The 20,789-nt window shown below is 37.2% G+C and overlaps 51 non-coding genes across 51 annotated transcripts; 35 read left to right on the top strand and 16 right to left on the bottom strand.

Moving 5' to 3' along the window:
* The first annotated feature begins 28 nt into the window (after positions 1 to 28).
* On the top strand, positions 29 to 548 carry Trnar-gcg (transfer RNA arginine (anticodon GCG)). Its single transcript has 2 exons — positions 29 to 64; positions 513 to 548. It is a non-coding gene; the product is annotated as a tRNA-Arg (tRNA).
* A 247-nt stretch (positions 549 to 795) lies between these two features.
* On the bottom strand, positions 796 to 867 carry Trnaw-cca (transfer RNA tryptophan (anticodon CCA)). Its single transcript has one exon. It is a non-coding gene; the product is annotated as a tRNA-Trp (tRNA).
* A 163-nt stretch (positions 868 to 1,030) lies between these two features.
* On the top strand, positions 1,031 to 1,102 carry Trnac-gca (transfer RNA cysteine (anticodon GCA)). Its single transcript has one exon. It is a non-coding gene; the product is annotated as a tRNA-Cys (tRNA).
* Positions 1,103 to 1,700: 598 nt separating this feature from the next.
* On the top strand, positions 1,701 to 1,772 carry Trnac-gca (transfer RNA cysteine (anticodon GCA)). Its single transcript has one exon. It is a non-coding gene; the product is annotated as a tRNA-Cys (tRNA).
* A 188-nt stretch (positions 1,773 to 1,960) lies between these two features.
* On the top strand, positions 1,961 to 2,032 carry Trnac-gca (transfer RNA cysteine (anticodon GCA)). The gene has a single exon. It is a non-coding gene; the product is annotated as a tRNA-Cys (tRNA).
* Positions 2,033 to 2,279: 247 nt separating this feature from the next.
* Trnaw-cca (transfer RNA tryptophan (anticodon CCA)) lies at positions 2,280 to 2,351 on the bottom strand. The gene has a single exon. It is a non-coding gene; the product is annotated as a tRNA-Trp (tRNA).
* A 163-nt stretch (positions 2,352 to 2,514) lies between these two features.
* Positions 2,515 to 2,586, top strand: Trnac-gca (transfer RNA cysteine (anticodon GCA)). The gene has a single exon. It is a non-coding gene; the product is annotated as a tRNA-Cys (tRNA).
* Positions 2,587 to 3,184: 598 nt separating this feature from the next.
* Positions 3,185 to 3,256, top strand: Trnac-gca (transfer RNA cysteine (anticodon GCA)). The gene has a single exon. It is a non-coding gene; the product is annotated as a tRNA-Cys (tRNA).
* Positions 3,257 to 3,412: 156 nt separating this feature from the next.
* Positions 3,413 to 3,484, top strand: Trnac-gca (transfer RNA cysteine (anticodon GCA)). The gene has a single exon. It is a non-coding gene; the product is annotated as a tRNA-Cys (tRNA).
* Positions 3,485 to 3,672: 188 nt separating this feature from the next.
* Trnac-gca (transfer RNA cysteine (anticodon GCA)) lies at positions 3,673 to 3,744 on the top strand. Its single transcript has one exon. It is a non-coding gene; the product is annotated as a tRNA-Cys (tRNA).
* Positions 3,745 to 5,392: 1,648 nt separating this feature from the next.
* On the top strand, positions 5,393 to 5,464 carry Trnac-gca (transfer RNA cysteine (anticodon GCA)). Its single transcript has one exon. It is a non-coding gene; the product is annotated as a tRNA-Cys (tRNA).
* A 599-nt stretch (positions 5,465 to 6,063) lies between these two features.
* Trnaw-cca (transfer RNA tryptophan (anticodon CCA)) lies at positions 6,064 to 6,135 on the bottom strand. The gene has a single exon. It is a non-coding gene; the product is annotated as a tRNA-Trp (tRNA).
* A 163-nt stretch (positions 6,136 to 6,298) lies between these two features.
* On the top strand, positions 6,299 to 6,370 carry Trnac-gca (transfer RNA cysteine (anticodon GCA)). Its single transcript has one exon. It is a non-coding gene; the product is annotated as a tRNA-Cys (tRNA).
* Positions 6,371 to 6,967: 597 nt separating this feature from the next.
* Trnac-gca (transfer RNA cysteine (anticodon GCA)) lies at positions 6,968 to 7,039 on the top strand. Its single transcript has one exon. It is a non-coding gene; the product is annotated as a tRNA-Cys (tRNA).
* A 249-nt stretch (positions 7,040 to 7,288) lies between these two features.
* On the bottom strand, positions 7,289 to 7,360 carry Trnaw-cca (transfer RNA tryptophan (anticodon CCA)). The gene has a single exon. It is a non-coding gene; the product is annotated as a tRNA-Trp (tRNA).
* An 84-nt stretch (positions 7,361 to 7,444) lies between these two features.
* On the top strand, positions 7,445 to 7,516 carry Trnac-gca (transfer RNA cysteine (anticodon GCA)). Its single transcript has one exon. It is a non-coding gene; the product is annotated as a tRNA-Cys (tRNA).
* Positions 7,517 to 7,703: 187 nt separating this feature from the next.
* Trnar-gcg (transfer RNA arginine (anticodon GCG)) lies at positions 7,704 to 8,220 on the top strand. The gene is made up of 2 exons: positions 7,704 to 7,739; positions 8,185 to 8,220. It is a non-coding gene; the product is annotated as a tRNA-Arg (tRNA).
* Positions 8,221 to 8,467: 247 nt separating this feature from the next.
* Trnaw-cca (transfer RNA tryptophan (anticodon CCA)) lies at positions 8,468 to 8,539 on the bottom strand. The gene has a single exon. It is a non-coding gene; the product is annotated as a tRNA-Trp (tRNA).
* A 163-nt stretch (positions 8,540 to 8,702) lies between these two features.
* Trnac-gca (transfer RNA cysteine (anticodon GCA)) lies at positions 8,703 to 8,774 on the top strand. Its single transcript has one exon. It is a non-coding gene; the product is annotated as a tRNA-Cys (tRNA).
* Positions 8,775 to 9,372: 598 nt separating this feature from the next.
* Positions 9,373 to 9,444, top strand: Trnac-gca (transfer RNA cysteine (anticodon GCA)). The gene has a single exon. It is a non-coding gene; the product is annotated as a tRNA-Cys (tRNA).
* A 247-nt stretch (positions 9,445 to 9,691) lies between these two features.
* On the bottom strand, positions 9,692 to 9,763 carry Trnaw-cca (transfer RNA tryptophan (anticodon CCA)). Its single transcript has one exon. It is a non-coding gene; the product is annotated as a tRNA-Trp (tRNA).
* Positions 9,764 to 9,926: 163 nt separating this feature from the next.
* Positions 9,927 to 9,998, top strand: Trnac-gca (transfer RNA cysteine (anticodon GCA)). The gene has a single exon. It is a non-coding gene; the product is annotated as a tRNA-Cys (tRNA).
* A 248-nt stretch (positions 9,999 to 10,246) lies between these two features.
* Trnaw-cca (transfer RNA tryptophan (anticodon CCA)) lies at positions 10,247 to 10,318 on the bottom strand. Its single transcript has one exon. It is a non-coding gene; the product is annotated as a tRNA-Trp (tRNA).
* A 163-nt stretch (positions 10,319 to 10,481) lies between these two features.
* Positions 10,482 to 10,553, top strand: Trnac-gca (transfer RNA cysteine (anticodon GCA)). Its single transcript has one exon. It is a non-coding gene; the product is annotated as a tRNA-Cys (tRNA).
* A 91-nt stretch (positions 10,554 to 10,644) lies between these two features.
* Trnac-gca (transfer RNA cysteine (anticodon GCA)) lies at positions 10,645 to 10,715 on the top strand. Its single transcript has one exon. It is a non-coding gene; the product is annotated as a tRNA-Cys (tRNA).
* A 247-nt stretch (positions 10,716 to 10,962) lies between these two features.
* Trnaw-cca (transfer RNA tryptophan (anticodon CCA)) lies at positions 10,963 to 11,034 on the bottom strand. Its single transcript has one exon. It is a non-coding gene; the product is annotated as a tRNA-Trp (tRNA).
* A 163-nt stretch (positions 11,035 to 11,197) lies between these two features.
* Trnac-gca (transfer RNA cysteine (anticodon GCA)) lies at positions 11,198 to 11,269 on the top strand. Its single transcript has one exon. It is a non-coding gene; the product is annotated as a tRNA-Cys (tRNA).
* A 392-nt stretch (positions 11,270 to 11,661) lies between these two features.
* On the top strand, positions 11,662 to 11,733 carry Trnac-gca (transfer RNA cysteine (anticodon GCA)). The gene has a single exon. It is a non-coding gene; the product is annotated as a tRNA-Cys (tRNA).
* Positions 11,734 to 11,998: 265 nt separating this feature from the next.
* Positions 11,999 to 12,070, top strand: Trnac-gca (transfer RNA cysteine (anticodon GCA)). The gene has a single exon. It is a non-coding gene; the product is annotated as a tRNA-Cys (tRNA).
* A 91-nt stretch (positions 12,071 to 12,161) lies between these two features.
* Positions 12,162 to 12,232, top strand: Trnac-gca (transfer RNA cysteine (anticodon GCA)). Its single transcript has one exon. It is a non-coding gene; the product is annotated as a tRNA-Cys (tRNA).
* A 217-nt stretch (positions 12,233 to 12,449) lies between these two features.
* Trnaw-cca (transfer RNA tryptophan (anticodon CCA)) lies at positions 12,450 to 12,521 on the bottom strand. Its single transcript has one exon. It is a non-coding gene; the product is annotated as a tRNA-Trp (tRNA).
* Positions 12,522 to 12,684: 163 nt separating this feature from the next.
* On the top strand, positions 12,685 to 12,756 carry Trnas-gcu (transfer RNA serine (anticodon GCU)). Its single transcript has one exon. It is a non-coding gene; the product is annotated as a tRNA-Ser (tRNA).
* A 598-nt stretch (positions 12,757 to 13,354) lies between these two features.
* On the top strand, positions 13,355 to 13,426 carry Trnac-gca (transfer RNA cysteine (anticodon GCA)). Its single transcript has one exon. It is a non-coding gene; the product is annotated as a tRNA-Cys (tRNA).
* A 247-nt stretch (positions 13,427 to 13,673) lies between these two features.
* Trnaw-cca (transfer RNA tryptophan (anticodon CCA)) lies at positions 13,674 to 13,745 on the bottom strand. The gene has a single exon. It is a non-coding gene; the product is annotated as a tRNA-Trp (tRNA).
* A 161-nt stretch (positions 13,746 to 13,906) lies between these two features.
* Trnac-gca (transfer RNA cysteine (anticodon GCA)) lies at positions 13,907 to 13,978 on the top strand. Its single transcript has one exon. It is a non-coding gene; the product is annotated as a tRNA-Cys (tRNA).
* Positions 13,979 to 14,069: 91 nt separating this feature from the next.
* Positions 14,070 to 14,140, top strand: Trnac-gca (transfer RNA cysteine (anticodon GCA)). Its single transcript has one exon. It is a non-coding gene; the product is annotated as a tRNA-Cys (tRNA).
* Positions 14,141 to 14,357: 217 nt separating this feature from the next.
* Trnaw-cca (transfer RNA tryptophan (anticodon CCA)) lies at positions 14,358 to 14,429 on the bottom strand. The gene has a single exon. It is a non-coding gene; the product is annotated as a tRNA-Trp (tRNA).
* A 163-nt stretch (positions 14,430 to 14,592) lies between these two features.
* Trnas-gcu (transfer RNA serine (anticodon GCU)) lies at positions 14,593 to 14,664 on the top strand. The gene has a single exon. It is a non-coding gene; the product is annotated as a tRNA-Ser (tRNA).
* Positions 14,665 to 15,262: 598 nt separating this feature from the next.
* On the top strand, positions 15,263 to 15,334 carry Trnac-gca (transfer RNA cysteine (anticodon GCA)). Its single transcript has one exon. It is a non-coding gene; the product is annotated as a tRNA-Cys (tRNA).
* A 247-nt stretch (positions 15,335 to 15,581) lies between these two features.
* Positions 15,582 to 15,653, bottom strand: Trnaw-cca (transfer RNA tryptophan (anticodon CCA)). Its single transcript has one exon. It is a non-coding gene; the product is annotated as a tRNA-Trp (tRNA).
* A 651-nt stretch (positions 15,654 to 16,304) lies between these two features.
* Positions 16,305 to 16,376, top strand: Trnac-gca (transfer RNA cysteine (anticodon GCA)). The gene has a single exon. It is a non-coding gene; the product is annotated as a tRNA-Cys (tRNA).
* Positions 16,377 to 16,623: 247 nt separating this feature from the next.
* Trnaw-cca (transfer RNA tryptophan (anticodon CCA)) lies at positions 16,624 to 16,695 on the bottom strand. Its single transcript has one exon. It is a non-coding gene; the product is annotated as a tRNA-Trp (tRNA).
* An 833-nt stretch (positions 16,696 to 17,528) lies between these two features.
* Trnac-gca (transfer RNA cysteine (anticodon GCA)) lies at positions 17,529 to 17,600 on the top strand. The gene has a single exon. It is a non-coding gene; the product is annotated as a tRNA-Cys (tRNA).
* A 247-nt stretch (positions 17,601 to 17,847) lies between these two features.
* Positions 17,848 to 17,919, bottom strand: Trnaw-cca (transfer RNA tryptophan (anticodon CCA)). The gene has a single exon. It is a non-coding gene; the product is annotated as a tRNA-Trp (tRNA).
* A 163-nt stretch (positions 17,920 to 18,082) lies between these two features.
* Positions 18,083 to 18,154, top strand: Trnac-gca (transfer RNA cysteine (anticodon GCA)). The gene has a single exon. It is a non-coding gene; the product is annotated as a tRNA-Cys (tRNA).
* Positions 18,155 to 18,752: 598 nt separating this feature from the next.
* On the top strand, positions 18,753 to 18,824 carry Trnac-gca (transfer RNA cysteine (anticodon GCA)). The gene has a single exon. It is a non-coding gene; the product is annotated as a tRNA-Cys (tRNA).
* A 247-nt stretch (positions 18,825 to 19,071) lies between these two features.
* Positions 19,072 to 19,143, bottom strand: Trnaw-cca (transfer RNA tryptophan (anticodon CCA)). The gene has a single exon. It is a non-coding gene; the product is annotated as a tRNA-Trp (tRNA).
* A 163-nt stretch (positions 19,144 to 19,306) lies between these two features.
* On the top strand, positions 19,307 to 19,378 carry Trnac-gca (transfer RNA cysteine (anticodon GCA)). The gene has a single exon. It is a non-coding gene; the product is annotated as a tRNA-Cys (tRNA).
* Positions 19,379 to 19,625: 247 nt separating this feature from the next.
* Trnaw-cca (transfer RNA tryptophan (anticodon CCA)) lies at positions 19,626 to 19,697 on the bottom strand. The gene has a single exon. It is a non-coding gene; the product is annotated as a tRNA-Trp (tRNA).
* A 163-nt stretch (positions 19,698 to 19,860) lies between these two features.
* On the top strand, positions 19,861 to 19,932 carry Trnac-gca (transfer RNA cysteine (anticodon GCA)). The gene has a single exon. It is a non-coding gene; the product is annotated as a tRNA-Cys (tRNA).
* Positions 19,933 to 20,656: 724 nt separating this feature from the next.
* Positions 20,657 to 20,728, top strand: Trnac-gca (transfer RNA cysteine (anticodon GCA)). Its single transcript has one exon. It is a non-coding gene; the product is annotated as a tRNA-Cys (tRNA).
* The last annotated feature ends 61 nt before the right edge of the window (positions 20,729 to 20,789 follow it).

The raw sequence follows: 20,789 nt of genomic DNA, 5'->3' as shown, positions 1-20,789 counted from the left end.
TTTGAATATAGAACCCGTAGTGCACTGTGGGGATATAGCTCAGTGGTAGAGCATTCGACTGCGACAATTTTATCCATTTTTTATGTCGGAAATACCATCACATATTAAGCGGACGTGATGAATCGGAAGCTTCACGGTGGATGTCATGCTGTGTGCGTGTTAAGCGTCACGCAGTATGTACGGAAGCCGGGGGCGGAAGTTGAGCTATGCTATGCATGGTGCAGACGGAAGCCCTGGGCGAAAGTTATGCTGTGACATACAGTGTATACCGAACCCCGGGGTGGAAGTTTGTGCTGTGCAATGGCGCGGCAGATACTGAAGCCTCCATAAGTTTATGACTGCTGCTTATGCAGTGGCATGCTTATGAAGCGTTATACCGATATGACACGGATATGACGTGGCATTAGACACTGATCTGTGCCTTGGAAAATTCTGATCCGCAAAAAAATAAAAGAAAAAACAAAAAATAATTTAAAAAAAAAAAAAAAAAAAAAAAAAAAAATTGACTGCAGATCGAGAGGTCCCTGGTTCAAATCCGGGTGTCCCCTTTTATGACTTTCACATCAAACATTCTCAATACCAAGTATTTCTAATGTTCGAACAATTAAACTTTGACATTCTACGGCAAACGAATGGATTGAAATCGATGACACTTTAATTCTAATACCCTTTTTGAAGTTTGCAGAAATCATTTCTCAGAATTAAAATCATTTTTGAATATTAGTCGTTTTCGCAAGGGTTTATTTATTAACTGGTCAGTTCATAAGCTGATTCAATGATCCGGAAATAAAGGAATGACCCCGACGTGATTTGAACACGCAACCTTCTGATCTGGAGTCAGACGCGCTACCGTTGCGCCACGGAGTCACTGTGTGTCGCGGATTAAATCTTCGTTCATATATTTGAAACCCAATATTGATGACTCTGTCAAGCATGAACTGATAAATTGAGGAGAGAATCTTTCCGAACAGATAAAATAGGTTTTCTATATTAATGCCCGTGGGGTAAAAAGCGGACCGTTGTGGATTGTGGGGATATAGCTCAGTGGTAGAGTATTCGACTGCAGATCGATAGGTCCCTGATTCAAATCCGGGTGTCCCCATGTATGACTTTCACATCACACTTTCTCAAAATCAAATTTTAAATGTTTCAACAAGTAATTTTGACATCTAAAGATTCTGTCGTTTCGAACATTCATGGCGGTCAATACATCATAAATCTTTCAATGTTGAAACAAATATTCTTTGACATTTTGCGACAGGCTCATAGATAGAAAACTATGAAACTAATTGTCTTATAATTTGTTTGGGGATTGCTGAATTCGTTCCGCAGAAGGCTAATCAATTTCAACTATTTGTTGCACACATATGGCGGTTAATAATTTGCAAAACATTTAATGTTTAAACAAATAAACTTTGACATTTTACGGCAGGCTTATAAATTGAAATCGATCACACTTCAAGTATAAAAATATTTCAGTAGATTGCAGAATTCGTTTCTCAGATATCTAATCAATTTCGACCTATAACTTAGTGGATATAACTATCTGAACCACGTCTATGAAATTGTGATATTTCATCAATTAAATTTAATAGATGTTAATTGAGACCTGTTTTAAACAAACGATTGTTAATTACTTTAAACAATGCCCAAGGGCGTGTTGTGTATATTATTAAAATATAGAACCCGTAGTTCACTGTGGGGATATAGCTCAGTGGTGGAGCATTCGACTGCAGATCGAGAGGTCCCTGGTTCAAATCCGGGTGTCCCCTTTTATGACTTTCACATCAAACATTCTCAATACCAAGTATTTCTAATGTTCGAACAATTAAACTTTGACATTCTACGGCAAACGAATGGATTGAAATCGATGACACTTTAATTCTAATACCCTTTTTGAAGTTTGCAGGAATCATTTCTCTATGTATATTATTTGAATATAGAACCCGTAGTGCACTGTGGGGATATAGCTCAGTGGTAGAGCATTCGACTGCAGATCGAGAGGTCCCTGGTTCAAATCCGGGTGTCCCCTTTTATGACTTTCACATCAAACATTCTCAATACCAAGTATTTCTAATTTTCGAACAATTAAACTTTGACATTCTACGGCAAACGAATGGCTTGAAATCGATGACACTTTAATTCTAATACCCTTTTTGAAGTTTGCAGAAATCATTTCTCAGAAATCAAATCATTTTTGAATATTAGTCGTTTTCGCAAGGGTTTATTTATTAACTGGTCAGTTCATAAGCTGATTCAAGGATCCGGAACTAAAGGAATGACCCCGACGTGATTTGAACACGCAACCTTCTGATCTGGAGTCAGACGCGCTACCGTTGCGCCACGGAGTCACTGTGTGTCGCAGATTAAATCTTCGTTCATATATTTGAAACCCAATATTGATGACTCTGTCAAGCATGAACTGATAAATTGAAGAGAGATTCTTTCCTAACAGATAAAATAGGTTTTCTATATTAATGCCCGTGGGGTAAAAAGCGGACCGTTGTGGATTGTGGGGATATAGCTCAGTGGTAGAGCATTCGACTGCAGATCGATAGGTCCCTGATTCAAATCCGGGTGTCCCCATGTATGACTTTCACATCACACTTTCTCAAAATCAAATTTTAAATGTTTCAACAAGTAATTTTGACATCTAAAGATTCTGTCGTTTCGAACATTCATGGCGGTCAATACATCATAAATCTTTCAATGTTGAAACAAATATTCTTTGACATTTTGCGACAGGCTCATAGATAGAAAACTATGAAACTAATTGTCTTATAATTTGTTTGGGGATTGCTGAATTCGTTCCGCAGGAGGCTAATCAATTTCAACTATTTGTTGCACACATATGGCGGTTAATAATTTGCAAAACATTTAATGTTTAAACAAATAAACTTTGACATTTTACGGCAGGCTTATAAATTGAAATCGATCACACTTCAAGTATAAAAATATTACAGTAGATTGCAGAATTCGTTTCTCAGATATCTAATCAATTTCGACCTATAACTTAGTGGCTATAACTATCTGAACCACGGCTATGAAATTGTGATATTTCATCAATTAAATTTAATAGATGTTAATTGAGACCTGTTTTAAACAAACGATTGTTAATTACTTTAAACAATGCCCAAGGGCGTGTTATGTATATTATTTAAATATAGAACCCGTAGTGCACTGTGGGGATATAGCTCAGTGGTAGAGCATTCGACTGCAGATCGAGAGGTCCCTGGTTCAAATCCGGGTGTCCCCTTTTATGACTTTCACATCAAACATTCTCAATACCAAGTATTTCTAATGTTCGAACAATTAAACTTTGACATTCTACGGCAAACGAATGAATTACTTTAAACAATGCCCAAGGGCGTGTTGTGTATATTATTTAAATATAGAACCCGTAGTGCACTGTGGGGATATAGCTCAGTGGTAGAGCATTCGACTGCAGATCGAGAGGTCCCTGGTTCAAATCCGGGTGTCCCCTTTTATGACTTTCACATCAAACATTCTCAATACCAAGTATTTCTAATGTTCGAACAATTAAACTTTGACATTCTACGGCAAACGAATGGATTGAAATCGATGACACTTTAATTCTAATACCCTTTTTGAAGTTTGCAGGAATCATTTCTCTATGTATATTATTTGAATATAGAACCCGTAGTGCACTGTGGGGATATAGCTCAGTGGTAGAGCATTCGACTGCAGATCGAGAGGTCCCTGGTTCAAATCCGGGTGTCCCCTTTTATGACTCAAATATTTATTTTGGATATCCAGTCTTATTTTGGTGCCAATTAAGTTCTTTTTCCATATTACATAACATTTGGTGACTACTATTCGGTTATGCCCCCTGTAACTATTGTAGAATATTTCCTTTAGAGTTATTTTGATGGAGTTGCTTAGTACGCTGTTAAGAATTTTTAAAAGTTTTACCGCATATTTCCTCGTTGATTTACAGTTTATAATTATATGTCCTGTATTGTCTACAGGCCCTTTGCAAAATTTGCAGCCTAATATTTTTAAGTTTCCGAGAGCATCATACCTGAGGGACATTCCCCTCAAGCGATCGCCGAATATGTACCCCTCTCTTATAATGCGATACGAGATTATTCGTTCCGCGTTAGTAAACTTATTTTTATAATCATGGTTAAATAGGTGAGCTTCTTCCCAATTCACATTCAGCAGCTGTTGTTTTTCTTTGGCTGTTCTGTTGTTCTTCAATTTCATGTACAGGTCTTTATGTCTTGCAACCTCCCAGGTGGATTGCGAGAAATTCAATTCTTTATAGATGTCGAGGATGTATGCCCATTGCTCTGGAATAGTATTGCTGTGGGGCATTGAGTTGGTGTATCTATCCTTGTTGATTTGCTTGACTCTGGATCCCAAAGAGTATAATGCCTCTATTTGCCAAAATTGAGTTAGGGGTTCGTTACCCACGATGTATCTCATTTTTTCCACTGCACATGCCTTTATTTTTGCATCAACATCAATCATATTGATCCCACCATCGTTCCACATTCTTTGTAGCGATTTTCTGCTAATGGCCTCTATCTTTTGCGGGTGCCAGAGGAACTTAAACAGCGCACTCTCGATTTTCTTTATATACGTTTTCGGGATTCTCTTTACTCTCGTATGGAATATTATGACAGACATAATCATGGAGTTGATTGATATCAGTTTACCATACCAGGTGAGGTTTCGCAGCTTAACGTAATTTAGGGTTCGTATCATCTTATTTTCGATTACCTGCCACATATTGTTTAAGTCCATATTTCCAAATTGTATTCCAAGTATTATGGTGTTTCGTTTTATGTAGTTCCCATGTGGCGAATTGTTCACTAAATTGTGCGATTCTTTTGTAATACAGAGAATTTCGGTCTTATCTTTATTTATTTTTTGTCCTGTTGCTAAATGGAAATTGTCTAGCTCGTGAAAGATTTCTGTAATAGATAATTGATCTCTAACTGCGAACGTGATATCATCAGCAAACTGATCGAGTTTATGCTCGTATCTCCCCAGTTGGATACCATGTATATTGGCATTTAATTGTACCGATCTTGCTAGGGGCTCTATATTGATGGCGTAGAGAAGCATACTTAACGGGCATCCTTGCCTAATTCCTTGCCCTATATCGATTTCCTGCGTGAGTCTACCGTTTACATCTACCTGACTTTTAATTCCGTAATACATGCTTTTAAGTCAGACGCGCTACCGTTGCGCCACGGAGTCACTTCGAGTCGCGGATTAAATCTTCGTTCATATATTTGAAACCCAATATTGATGACTCTGTCAAGCATGAACTGATAAATTGAGGAGAGATTCTTTCCGAACAGATAAAATAGGTTTTCTATATTAATGTCCGTGGGGTAAACAGCGGACCGTTGTGGATTGTGGGGATATAGCTCAGTGATAGAGCATTCGACTGCAGATCGATAGGTCCCTGATTCAAATTCGGGTGTCCCCTTGTATGACTTTCACATCACACTTTCTCAAAATCTAACTTTTAATGTTTCAACAAGTAATTTTGACATCTCAAGATTCTGTCGCTTCGAACATTCATGGCGGTCAATACATCATAAATCTTTCAATGTTGAAACAAATATACTTTGAAATTTTACGACAGGCTCATAGATAGAAAACTATGACACTAATTGTCTTATAATTTGTTTGGGGATTGCAGAATTCGTTCCGCAGAAGGCTAATCAATTTCAACTATTTGTTGAACACATGTGGTGATTAATATTTTGTGAAACATTTAATGTTTAAACAAATAAACTTTGACATTTTACGGCAGGCTTATAAATTGAAATCGATGACACTTCAAGTATAAAAATATTTCGGTAGATTGCAGAATTCGTTTCTCAGATATCTAATCAATTTTGACTTTTAACTCAGTGGCTATAACTATCTGAACCACGGCTATGAAATAGTGATATTTCATCAATTAAATTTAATAGATGTTAATTAAGACCTGTTCTAAACAAACGATTGTTAATTACTTTAAACAATGCTCAAGGGCGTGTTATGTATATTATTTGAATATAGAACCCGTAGTGCAAGGAATGACCCCGACGTGATTTGAACACGCAGGCTTCTGATCTGGAGTCAGACGCGCTACCGTTGCGCCACGGAGTCACTGTGTGTCGCGGATTAAATCTTCGTTCATATATTTGAAACCCAATATTGATGACTCTGTCAAGCATGCACTGATAAATTGAGGAGAGATTCTTTCCTAACAGATAAAATAGGTTTTCTATATTAATGCCCGTGGGGTAAAAAGCGGACCGTTGTGGATTGTGGGGATATAGCTCAGTGGTAGAGCATTCGACTGCAGATCGATAGGTCCCTGATTCAAATCCGGGTGTCCCCATGTATGACTTTCACATCACACTTTCTCAAAATCAAATTTTTAATGTTTCAACAAGTAATTTTGACATCTAAAGATTCTGTCGCTTCGAACATTCATGGCGGTCAATACATCATAAATCTTTCAATGTTGCAACAAATATTCTTTGACATTTTACGACAGGCTCATAGATAGAAAACTATGAAACTAATTGTCTTATAATTTGTTTGGGGATTGCTGAATTCGTTCCGCAGAAGGCTAATCAATTTCAACTATTTGTTGCACACATATGGCGGTTAATACTTGGAAAACATTTAATGTTTAAACAAATAAACTTTGACATTATACGGCAGGCTTATAAATTGAAATCGATCACACTTCAAGTATAAAAATATTTCAGTAGATTGCAGAATTCGTTTCTCAGATATCTAATCAATTTCGACCTATAACTTAGTGGCTATAACTATCTGAACCACGGCTATGAAATTGTGATATTTCATCAATTAAATTTAATAGATGTTAATTGAGACCTGTTTTAAACAAACGATTGTTAATTACTTTAAACAATGCCCAAGGGCGTGTTATGTATATTATTTAAATATAGAACCCGTAGTGCACTTTGGGGTTATAGCTCAGTGGTAGAGCATTCGACTGCAGATCGAGAGGTCCCTGGTTCAAATCCGGGTGTCCCCTTTTATGACTTTCACATCAAACATTCTCAATACCAAGTATTTCTAATGTTTGAACAATTAAACTTTGACATTCTACGGCAAACGAATGGATTGAAATCGATGACACTTTAAAATTCTAATACCCTTTTTGAAGTTTGCAGAAATCATTTCTCAGAATTAAAATCATTTTTGAATATTAGTCGTTTTCGCAAGGGTTTATTTATTAACTGGTCAGTTCATAAGCTGATTCAATGATCCGAAAATAAAGGAATGACCCCGACGTGATTTGAACACGCAACCTTCTGATCTGGAGTCAGACGCGCTACCGTTGCGCCATGGAGTCACTGTGTGTCGCGGATTAAATCTTCGTTCATATATTTGAAACCCAATATTGATGACTCTGCCAAGCATGACTCACTTGCACTGTGGGGATATAGCTCAGTGGTAGAGCATTCGACTGCAGATCGAGAGGTCCCTGGTTCAAATCCGGGTGTCCCTTTTATGACTTTCACATCAAACATTCTCAATACCAAGTATTTCTAATGTTCGAACAATTAAACTTTGACATTCTACGGCAAACGAATGGATTGAAATCGATGACACTTTAATTCTAATACCCTTTTTGAAGTTTGCAGAAATCATTTCTCTATGTATATTATTTGAATATAGAACCCGTAGTGCACTGTGGGGATATAGCTCAGTGGTAGAGCATTCGACTGCGACAATTTTATCCATTTTTTATGTCGGAAATACCATCACATATTAAGCGGACGTGATGAATCGGAAGCTTCACGGTGGATGTCATGCTGTGTGCGTGTTAAGCGTCACGCAGTATGTACGGAAGCCGGGGGCGGAAGTTGAGCTATGCTATGCATGGTGCAGACGGAAGCCCTGGGCGAAAGTTATGCTGTGACATACAGTGTATACCGAACCCCGGGGTGGAAGTTTGTGCTGTGCAATGGCGCGGCAGATACTGAAGCCTCCATAAGTTTATGACTGCTGCTTATGCAGTGGCATGCTTATGAAGCGTTATACCGATATGACACGGATATGACGTGGCATTAGACACTGATCTGTGCCTTGGAAAATTCTGATCCGCAAAAAAATAAAAGAAAAAACAAAAAATAATTTAAAAAAAAAAAAAAAAAAAAAAAAAATCGACTGCAGATCGAGAGGTCCCTGGTTCAAATCCGGGTGTCCCCTTTTATGACTTTCACATCAAACATTCTCAATACCAAGTATTTCTAATGTTCGAACAATTAAACTTTGACATTCTACGGCAAACGAATGGATTGAAATCGATGACACTTTAATTCTAATACCCTTTTTGAAGTTTGCAGAAATCATTTCTCAGAATTAAAATCATTTTTGAATATTAGTCGTTTTCGCAAGGGTTTATTTATTAACTGGTCAGTTCATAAGCTGATCCAAGGATCCGGAAATAAAGGAATGACCCCGACGTGATTTGAACACGCAACCTTCTGATCTGGAGTCAGACGCGCTACCGTTGCGCCACGGAGTCACTGTGTGTCGCGGATTAAATCTTCGTTCATATATTTGAAACCCAATATTGATGACTCTGTCAAGCATGAACTGATAAATTGAGGAGAGATTCTTTCCTAACAGATAAAATAGGTTTTCTATATTAATGCCCGTGGGGTAAAAAGCGGACCGTTGTGGATTGTGGGGATATAGCTCAGTGGTAGAGCATTCGACTGCAGATCGATAGGTCCCTGATTCAAATCCGGGTGTCCCCATGTATGACTTTCACATCACACTTTCTCAAAATCAAATTTTTAATGTTTCAACAAGTAATTTTGACATCTAAAGATTCTGTCGCTTCGAACATTCATGGCGGTCAATACATCATAAATCTTTCAATGTCGAAACAAATATTCTTTGACATTTTACGACAGGCTCATAGATAGAAAACTATGAAACTAATTGTCTTATAATTTGTTTGGGGATTGCTGAATTCGTTCCGCAGAAGGCTAATCAATTTCAACTATTTGTTGCACACATATGGCGGTTAATAATTTGCAAAACATTTAATGTTTAAACAAATAAACTTTGAAATTTTACGGCAGGCTTATAAATTGAAATCGATCACACTTCAAGTATAAAAATATTTCAGTAGATTGCAGAATTCGTTTCTCAGATATCTAATCAATTTCGACCTATAACTTAGTGGCTATAACTATCTGAACCACGGCTATGAAATTGTGATATTTCATCAATTAAATTTAATAGATGTTAATTGAGACCTGTTTTAAACAAACGATTGTTAATTACTTTAAACAATGCCCAAAGGCGTGTTATGTATATTATTTAAATATAGAACCCGTAGTGCACTGTGGGGATATAGCTCAGTGGTAGAGCATTCGACTGCAGATCGAGAGGTCCCTGGTTCAAATCCGGGTGTCCCCTTTTATGACTTTCACATCAAACATTCTCAATACCAAGTATTTCTAATGTTCGAACAATTAAACTTTCACATTCTACGGCAAACCAATGGATTGAAATCGATGACACTTTAATTCTGATACCCTTTTTGAAGTTTGCAGAAATCATTTCTCAGAAATCAAATCATTTTTGAATATTAGTCGTTTTCGCAAGGGTTTATTTATTAACTGGTCAGTTCATAAGCTGATTCATGGATCCGGAAATAAAGGAATGACCCCGACGTCATTTGAACACGCAACCTTCCGATCTGGAGTCAGACGCGCTACCGTTGCGCCACGGAGTCACTGTGTGTCGCGGATCAAATCTTCGTTCATATATTTGAAACCCAATATTGATGACTCTGTCAAGCATGAACTGATAAATTGAGGAGAGAATCTTTCCGAACAGATAAAATAGGTTTTCTATATTAATGCCCGTGGGGTAAAAAGCGGACCGTTGTGGATTGTGGGAATATAGCTCAGTGGTAGAGCATTCGACTGCAGATCGATAGGTCCCTGATTCAAATCCGGGTGTCCCCTTTTATGACTTTCACATCAAACATTCTCAATACCAAGTATTTCCAATGTTCGAACAATTAAACTTTGACATTCTACGGCAAACCAATGGATTGAAATCGATGACACTTTAATTCTAATACCCTTTTTGAAGTTTGCAGAAATCATTTCACAGAAATCAAATCATTTTTGAATATTAGTCGTTTTCGCAAGGGTTTATTTATTTAACTGGTCAGTTCATAAGCTGATTCAAGGATCCGGAACTAAAGGAATGACCCCGACGTGATTTGAACACGCAACCTTCTGATCTGGAGTCAGACGCGCTACCGTTGCGCCACGGAGTCACTGTGTGTCGCGGATTAAATCTTCGTTCATATATTTGAAACCCAATATTGATGACTCTGTCAAGCATGAACTGATAAATTGAGGAGAGATTCTTTCCTAACAGATAAAATAGGTTTTCTATATTAATGCCCGTGGGGTAAAAAGCGGACCGTTGTGGATTGTGGGGATATAGCTCAGTGGTAGAGCATTCTACTGCAGATCGATAGGTCCCTGATTCAAATCCGGGTGTCCCCATGTATGACTTTCACATCACACTTTCTCAAAATCAAATTTTTAATGTTTCTCAGATATCTAATCAATTTCGACCTATAACTTAGTGCACTGTGGGGATATAGCTCAGTGGTAGAGCATCGACTGCAGATCGAGAGGTCCCTGGTTCAAATCCGGGTGTCCCCTTTTATGACTTTCACATCAAACATTCTCAATACCAAGTTTTTCTAATGTTCGAACAATTAAACTTTGACATTCTACGGCAAACGAATGGATTGAAATCGATGACACTTTAATTCTAATACCCTTTTTGAAGTTTGCAGAAATCATTTCTCAGAAATCAAATCATTTTTGAATATTAGTCGTTTTCGCAAGGGTTTATTTATTAACTGGTCAGTTCATAAGCTGATTCAAGGATCCGGAACTAAAGGAATGACCCCGACGTGATTTGAACACGCAACCTTCTGATCTGGAGTCAGACGCGCTACCGTTGCGCCACGGAGTCACTGTGTGTCGCGGATTAAATCTTCGTTCATATATTTGAAACCCAATATTGATGACTCTGTCAAGCATGAACTGATAAATTGAGGAGAGATTCTTTCCTAACAGATAAAATAGGTTTTCTATATTAATGCCCGTGGGGTAAAAAGCGGACCGTTGTGGATTGTGGGGATATAGCTCAGTGGTAGAGCATTCGACTGCAGATCGATAGGTCCCTGATTCAAATCCGGGTGTCCCCATGTATGACTTTCACATCACACTTTCTCAAAATCAAATTTTTAATGTTTCTCAGATATCTAATCAATTTCGACCTATAACTTAGTGCACTATGGGGATATAGCTCAGTGGTAGAGCATTCGACTGGCTTATAAATTGAAATCGATCACACTTCAAGTATAAAAATATTTCAGTAGATTGCAGAATTCGTTTCTCAGATATCTAATCAATTTCGACCTATAACTTAGTGGCTATAACTATCTGAACCACGGCTATGAAATTGTGATATTTCATCAATTAAATTTAATAGATGTTAATTGAGACCTGTTTTAAACAAACGATTGTTAATTACTTTAAACAATGCCCAAAGGCGTGTTATGTATATTATTTAAATATAGAACACGTAGTGCACTGTGGGGATATAGCTCAGTGGTAGAGCATTCGACTGCAGATCGAGAGTTCCCTGGTTCAAATCCGGGTGTCCCCTTTTATGACTTTCACATCAAACATTCTCAATACCAAGTATTTCTAATGTTCGAACAATTAAACTTTGACATTCTACGGCAAACGAATGTTGCGCCACGGAGTCACTGTGTGTCGCGGATTAAATCTTCGTTCATATATTTGAAACCCAATATTGATGACTCTGTCAAGCATGAACTGATAAATTGAGGAGAGATTCTTTCCTAACAGATAAAATAGGTTTTCTATATTAATGCCCGTGGGGTAAAAAGCGGACCGTTGTGGATTGTGGGGATATAGCTCAGTGGTAGAGCATTCTACTGCAGATCGATAGGTCCCTGATTCAAATCCGGGTGTCCCCATGTATGACTTTCACATCACACTTTCTCAAAATCAAATTTTTAATGTTTCTCAGATATCTAATCAATTTCGACCTATAACTTAGTGCACTGTGGGGATATAGCTCAGTGGTAGGGCATCGACTGCAGATCGAGAGGTCCCTGGTTCAAATCCGGGTGTCCCCTTTTATGACTTTCACATCAAAAATTCTCAATACCAAGTTTTTCTAATGTTCGAACAATTAAACTTTGACATTCTACGGCAAACGAATGGATTGAAATCGATGACACTTTAATTCTAATACCCTTTTTGAAGTTTGCAGAAATCATTTCTCAGAAATCAAAACATTTTTGAATATTAGTCGTTTTCGCAAGGGTTTATTTATTAACTGAACTAAAGGAATGACCCCGACGTGATTTGAACACGCAACCTTCTGATCTGGAGTCAGACGCGCTACCGTTGCGCCACGGAGTCACTGTGTGTCGCGGATTAAATCTTCGTTCATATATTTGAAACCCAATATTGATGACTCTGTCAAGCATGAACTGATAAATTGAGGAGAGATTCTTTCCTAACAGATAAAATAGGTTTTCTATAGTAATGCCCGTGGGGTAAAAAGCGGACCGTTGTGGATTGTGGGGATATAGCTCAGTGGTAGAGCATTCGACTGCTGATCGATAGGTCCCTGATTCAAATCCGGGTGTCCCCATGTATGACTTTCACATCACACTTTCTCAAAATCAAATTTTTAATGTTTCAACAAGTAATTTTGACATCTAAAGATTCTGTCGCTTCGAACATTCATGGCGGTCAATACATCATAAATCTTTCAATGTCGAAACAAATATTCTTTGACATTTTACGACAGGCTCATAGATAGAAAACTATGAAACTAATTGTCTTATAATTTGTTTGGGGATTGCTGAATTCGTTCCGCAGAAGGCTAATCAATTTCAACTATTTGTTGCACACATATGGCGGTTAATAATTTGCAAAACATTTAATGTTTAAACAAATAAACTTTGACATTTTACGGCAGGCTTAAAAATTGAAATCGATCACACTTCAAGTATAAAAATATTTCAGTAGATTGCAGAATTCGTTTCTCAGATATCTAATCAATTTCGACCTATAACTTAGTGGCTATAACTATCTGAACCACGGCTATGAAATTGTGATATTTCATCAATTAAATTTAATAGATGTTAATTGAGACCTGTTTTAAACAAACGATTGTTAATTACTTTAAACAATGCCCAGGGGCGTGTTATGTATATTATTTAAATATAGAACCCGTAGTGCACTGTGGGGATATAGCTCAGTGGTAGAGCATTCGACTGCAGATCGAGAGGTCCCTGGTTCAAATCCGGGTGTCCCCTTTTATGACTTTCACATCAAACATTCTCTATATCAAGTATTTCTAATGTTCGAACAATTAAACTTTGACATTCTACGGCGAACCAATAGATTGAAATTGATGACACTTTAATTCTAATACCCTTTTTGGAGTTTGCAGAAATCGTTTCTCAGAAATCAAATCATTTTTGAATATTAGTCGTTTTCGCAAGGGTTTATTTATTAACTGGTCACTTCATAAGCTGATTCAAGGATCCGGAACTAAAGGAATGGCCCCGACGTGATTTGAACACGCAACCTTCTGATCTGGAGTCAGACGCGCTACCGTTGCGCCACGGATTCACTGTGTGTCGCGGATTAAATCTTCGTTCATATATTTGAAACCCAATATTGATGACTCTCAAGCATGAACTGATAAATTGAGGAGAGGTTCTTTCCGAACAGATAAAATAGGTTTTCTATATTAATGCCCGTGGGGTAAAAAACAGACCGCTGTGGATTGTGGGGATATAGCTCAGTGGTAGAGCATTCGACTGCAGATCGATAGGTCCCTGATTCAAATCCGGGTGTCCCCATGTATGACTTTCACATCACACTTTCTCAAAATCAAATTTTTAATGTTTCTCAGATATCTAATCAATTTCGACCTATAACTTAGTGCACTGTGGGGATATAGCTCAGTGGTAGGGCATCGACTGCAGATCGAGAGGTCCCTGGTTCAAATCCGGGTGTCCCCTTTTATGACTTTCACATCAAACATTCTCAATACCAAGTTTTTCTAATGTTCGAACAATTAAACTTTGACATTCTACGGCAAACGAATGGATTGAAATCGATGACACTTTAATTCTAATACCCTTTTTGAAGTTTGCAGAAATCATTTCTCAGAAATCAAATCATTTTTGAATATTAGTCGTTTTCGCAAGGGTTTATTTATTAACTGAACTAAAGGAATGACCCCGACGTGATTTGAACACGCAACCTTCTGATCTGGAGTCAGACGCGCTACCGTTGCGCCACGGAGTCACTGTGTGTCGCGGATTAAATCTTCGTTCATATATTTGAAACCCAATATTGATGACTCTGTCAAGCATGAACTGATAAATTGAGGAGAGATTCTTTCCTAACAGATAAAATAGGTTTTCTATATTAATGCCCGTGGGGTAAAAAGCGGACCGTTGTTGATTGTGGGGATATAGCTCAGTGGTAGAGCATTCGACTGCTGATCGATAGGTTCCTGATTCAAATCCGGGTGTTACCATGTATGACTTTCACATCACACTTTCTCAAAATCAAATTTTTAATGTTTCAACAAGTAATTTTGACATCTAAAGATTCTGTCGCTTCGAACATTCATGGCGGTCAATACATCATAAATCTTTCAATGTCGAAACAAATATTCTTTGACATTTTACGACAGGCTCATAGATAGAAAACTATGAAACTAATTGTCTTATAATTTGTTTGGGGATTGCTGAATTCGTTCCGCAGAAGGCTAATCAATTTCAACTATTTGTTGCACACATATGGCGGTTAATAATTTGCAAAACATTTAATGTTTAAACAAATAAACTTTGACATTTTACGGCAGGCTTAAAAATTGAAATCGATCACACTTCAAGTATAAAAATATTTCAGTAGATTGCAGAATTCGTTTCTCAGATATCTAATCAATTTCGACCTATAACTTAGTGGCTATAACTATCTGAACCACGGCTATGAAATTGTGATATTTCATCAATTAAATTTAATAGATGTTAATTGAGACCTGTTTTAAACAAACGATTGTTAATTACTTTAAACAATGCCCAGGGGCGTGTTATGTATATTATTTAAATATAGAACCCGTAGTGCACTGTGGGGATATAGCTCAGTGGTAGAGCATTCGACTGCAGATCGAGAGGTCCCTGGTTCAAATCCGGGTGTCCCCTTTTATGACTTTCACATCAAACATTCTCTATATCAAGTATTTCTAATGTTCGAACAATTAAACTTTGACATTCTACGGCGAACCAATAGATTGAAATTGATGACACTTTAATTCTAATACCCTTTTTGGAGTTTGCAGAAATCGTTTCTCAGAAATCAAATCATTTTTGAATATTAGTCGTTTTCGCAAGGGTTTATTTATTAACTGGTCACTTCATAAGCTGATTCAAGGATCCGGAACTAAAGGAATGACCCCGACGTGATTTGAACACGCAACCTTCTGATCTGGAGTCAGACGCGCTACCGTTGCGCCACGGAGTCACTGTGTGTCGCGGATTAAATCTTCGTTCATATATTTGAAACCCAATATTGATGACTCTCAAGCATGAACTGATAAATTGAGGAGAGGTTCTTTCCGAACAGATAAAATAGGTTTTCTATATTAATGCCCGTGGGGTAAAAAACTGACCGCTGTGGATTGTGAGGATATAGCTCAGTGGTAGAGCATTCGACTGCAGATCGATAGGTCCCTGATTCAAATCCGGGTGTCCCTATGTATGACTTTCACATCACACTTTCTCAAAATCAAATTTTCAATGTTTCAACAAGTAATTTTGACATCTAAAGATTCTGTCGCTTCGAACATTCACGGCGGTCAATACATCATAAATCTTTCAATGTTGAAACAAATATTCTTTGACATTTTACGACAGGCTCATAGAAAGAAAACCATGACACTAATTGTCTTATAATTTGTTTGGGGATTGCTGAACTCGTTCCGCAGAAGCCTAATCAATTTCAACTATTTGTTGCACACATATGGCGGTTAATATTAAATGGTGATATTTCATCAATTAAATTTAATAGATGTTAATTGAGACCTGTTTTAAACAAACGATTGTTAATTACTTTAAACAATGCCCAAGGACGTGTTATGTATATTATTTAAATATAGAACCCGTAGTGCACTGTGGGGATATAGCTCAGTGGTAGAGCATGCGACTGCAGATCGAGAGGTCCCTGGTTCAAATCCGGGTGTCCCCTTTTATGACTTTCACATCAAACATTCTTAATACCAAGTATTTCCAATGTTCGAACAATTAAACTTTGACATTCTACGGCAAACCAATGGATTGAAATCGATGACACTTTAATTCTAACACCCTTTTTGAAGTTTGCAGAAATCATTTCACAGAAATCAAATCATTTTTGAATATTAGTCGTTTTCGCAAGGATTTATTTATTAACTGGTCAGTTAATAAGCTGATTCAAGGATCCGGAACTAAAGGAATGACCCCGACGTGATTTGAACACGCAACCTTCTGATCTGGAGTCAGACGCGCTACCGTTGCGCCACGGAGTCACTGTGTGTCGCGGATTAAATCTTCGTTCATATATTTGAAACCCAATATTGATGACTCTGTCAAGCATGAACTGATAAATTGAGGAGAGATTCTTTACTAACAGATAAAATAGGTTTTCTATATTAATGCCCGTGGGGTAAAAAGCGGACCGTTGTGGATTGTGGGGATATAGCTCAGTGGTAGAGCATTAAACTGCAGATCGATAGGTTTCTGATTCAAATCCGGGTGTCCCCATGTATGACTTTCACATCACACTTTCTCAAAATCAAATTTTTAATGTTTTAACAAGTAATTTTGACATCTAAAGATTCTGTCGCTTCGAACATTCATGGCGGTCAATACATCATAAATCTTTCAATGTTGAAACAAATATTCTTTGACATTTTACGACAGGCTCATAGATAGAAAACTATGAAACTAATTGTCTTATAATTTGTTTGGGGATTGCTGAATTCGTTCCGCAGAAGGCTAATCAATTTCAACTATTTGTTGCACACATATGGCGGTTAATAATTTGCAAAACATTTAATGTTTAAACAAATAAACTTTGAAATTTTACGGCGGGCTTATAAATTGAAATCGATCACACTTCAAGTATAAAAATATTTCAGTAGATTGCAGAATTCGTTTCTCAGATATCTAATCAATTTCGACCTATAACTTAGTGGCTATAACTATCTGAACCACGGCTATGAAATTGTGATATTTCATCAATTAAATTTAATAGATGTTAATTGAGACCTGTTTTAAACAAACGATTGTTAATTACTTTAAACAATGCCCAAAGGCGTGTTATGTATATTATTTAAATATAGAACCCGTAGTGCACTGTGGGGATATAGCTCAGTGGTAGAGCATTCGACTGCAGATCGAGAGGTCCCTGGTTCAAATCCGGGTGTCCCCTTTTATGACTTTCACATCAAACATTCTCAATACCAAGTATTTCTAATGTTCGAACAATTAAACTTTGACATTCTACGGCAAACGAATGGATTGAAATCGATGACACTTTAATTCTAATACCCTTTTTGAAGTTTGCAGAAATCATTTCTCAGAATTAAAATCATTTTTGAATATTAGTCGTTTTCGCAAGGGTTTATTTATTAACTGGTCAGTTCATAAGCTGATCCAAGGATCCGGAAATAAAGGAATGACCCCGACGTGATTTGAACACGCAACCTTCTGATCTGGAGTCAGACGCGCTACCGTTGCGCCACGGAGTCACTGTGTGTCGCGGATTAAATCTTCGTTCATATATTTGAAACCCAATATTGATGACTCTGTCAAGCATGAACTGATAAATTGAGGAGAGATTCTTTCCTAACAGATAAAATAGGTTTTCTATATTAATGCCCGTGGGGTAAAAAGCGGACCGTTGTGGATTGTGGGGATATAGCTCAGTGGTAGAGCATTCGACTGCAGATCGATAGGTCCCTGATTCAAATCCGGGTGTCCCCATGTATGACTTTCACATCACACTTTCTCAAAATCAAATTTTTAATGTTTCAACAAGTAATTTTGACATCTAAAGATTCTGTCGCTTCGAACATTCATGGCGGTCAATACATCATAAATCTTTCAATGTCGAAACAAATATTCTTTGACATTTTACGACAGGCTCATAGATAGAAAACTATGAAACTAATTGTCTTATAATTTGTTTGGGGATTGCTGAATTCGTTCCGCAGAAGGCTAATCAATTTCAACTATTTGTTGCACACATATGGCGGTTAATAATTTGCAAAACATTTAATGTTTAAACAAATAAACTTTGAAATTTTACGGCAGGCTTATAAATTGAAATCGATCACACTTCAAGTATAGAAATATTTCAGTAGATTGCAGAATTCGTTTCTCAGATATCTAATCAATTTCGACCTATAACTTAGTGGCTATAACTATCTGAACCACGGCTATGAAATTGTGATATTTCATCAATTAAATTTAATAGATGTTAATTGAGACCTGTTTTAAACAAACGATTGTTAATTACTTTAAACAATGCCCAAAGGCGTGTTATGTATATTATTTAAATATAGAACCCGTAGTGCACTGTGGGGATATAGCTCAGTGGTAGAGCATTCGACTGCAGATCGAGAGGTCCCTGGTTCAAATCCGGGTGTCCCCTTTTATGACTTTCACATCAAACATTCTCAATACCAAGTATTTCTAATGTTCGAACAATTAAACTTTCACATTCTACGGCAAACCAATGGATTGAAATCGATGACACTTTAATTCTGATACCCTTTTTGAAGTTTGCAGAAATCATTTCTCAGAAATCAAATCATTTTTGAATATTAGTCGTTTTCGCAAGGGTTTATTTATTAACTGGTCAGTTCATAAGCTGATTCATGGATCCGGAAATAAAGGAATGACCCCGACGTCATTTGAACACGCAACCTTCCGATCTGGAGTCAGACGCGCTACCGTTGCGCCACGGAGTCACTGTGTGTCGCGGATCAAATCTTCGTTCATATATTTGAAACCCAATATTGATGACTCTGTCAAGCATGAACTGATAAATTGAGGAGAGAATCTTTCCGAACAGATAAAATAGGTTTTCTATATTAATGCCCGTGGGGTAAAAAGCGGACCGTTGTGGATTGTGGGGATATAGCTCAGTGGTAGAGCATTCGACTGCAGATCGATAGGTCCCTGATTCAAATCCGGGTGTCCCCTTTTATGACTTTCACATCAAACATTCTCAAAACCAAGTATTTCTAATGTTCGAACAATTAAACTTTGACATTCTACGGCAAACGAATGGATTGAAATTGATGACACTTTATTTCTAATACCCTTTTCGAAGATTGCAGAAATCGTTTCTCAGAAATCAAATCATTTTTGAATATTAGTCGTTTTCGCAAGGGTTTATTTATTAACTGGTCAGTTCATAAGATGATTCAAGGATCCGGAACTAAAGGAATGACCCCGACGTGATTTGAACACGCAACCTTCTGATCTGGAGTCAGACGCGTTACCGTTGCGTCACGGAGTCACTGTGTGTCGCGAATTAAATCTTCGTTCATATATTTGAAACCCAATATTGATGACTCTGTCAAGCATGAACTGATAAATTGAGGAGAGATTCTTTCCGAACAGAAAAAATAGGTTTTCTATATTGATGCCCGTGGGGTAAATAGAGGAGCGTTGTGGATTGTGGGGATATAGCTCAGAGGTAAAGCGTTCGTCTGCAGATCGAGTGTTCCCTGGTTCAAATCCGGGTGTCCCCTTGTATGACATTCACATCACACTTTCTCAAAATCAAATTTTTAATGTTTCAACAAGTAATTTTGACATCTAAAGATTCTGAAGCTTCGAACATTCATGGCGGTCAATACATCATAAATCTTTCAATGTTGAAATAAATATACTTTGACATTTTACGACAGGCTCATAGAGAGAAAACTATGACACTAATTGTCTCATAATTTGTTTGGGGATTGCAGAATTCGTTCCACAGAAGGCTAATCAATTTCAACTATTTGTTGAACACATGTGGCGATTAATATTTTGTAAAACATTTAATGTTTAAACAAATAAACTTTGACATTTTACGGCAGGCTTATAAATTGAAATAGATCACACAAATCGGTCACTGTGTGTCGCGGATTAAATCTTCGTTCGTATATTTGAAACCCAATATTGATGACTCTTACTTTCAAATAGACATTGACATTTTACGGCAGGCTTATAAATTGAAATCGATCACACTTCAAGTATAAAAATATTTCAGTAGATTGCAGAATTCGTTTCTCAGATATCTAATCAATTTCGACCTATAACTTAGTGGCTATAACTATCTGAACCACGGCTATGAAGTATTGGTATTTCATCAATTAAATTTAATAGATGTTAATTGAGACCTGTTTTAAACAAACGATTGTTAATTACTTTAAACAATGCCCAAGGCCGTGTTATGTATATTATTTAAATATAGAACCCGTAGTGCACTGTGGGGATATATCTCAGTGGTAGAGCATTCGACTGCAGATCGAGAGCTCCCTGGTTCAAATCCGGGTGTCCCCTTTTATGACTTTCACATCGAACATTCTCAATATTAAGTATTTTAATGTTCGAACAATTAAAC

This window comes from Styela clava, chromosome 9 (genome assembly GCF_964204865.1).
Source record: "Styela clava chromosome 9, kaStyClav1.hap1.2, whole genome shotgun sequence".
In the NCBI taxonomy this organism is placed as follows: Eukaryota; Metazoa; Chordata; class Ascidiacea; order Stolidobranchia; family Styelidae; genus Styela; species Styela clava.
This window is presented reverse-complemented; position numbering and strand designations above follow the sequence as displayed.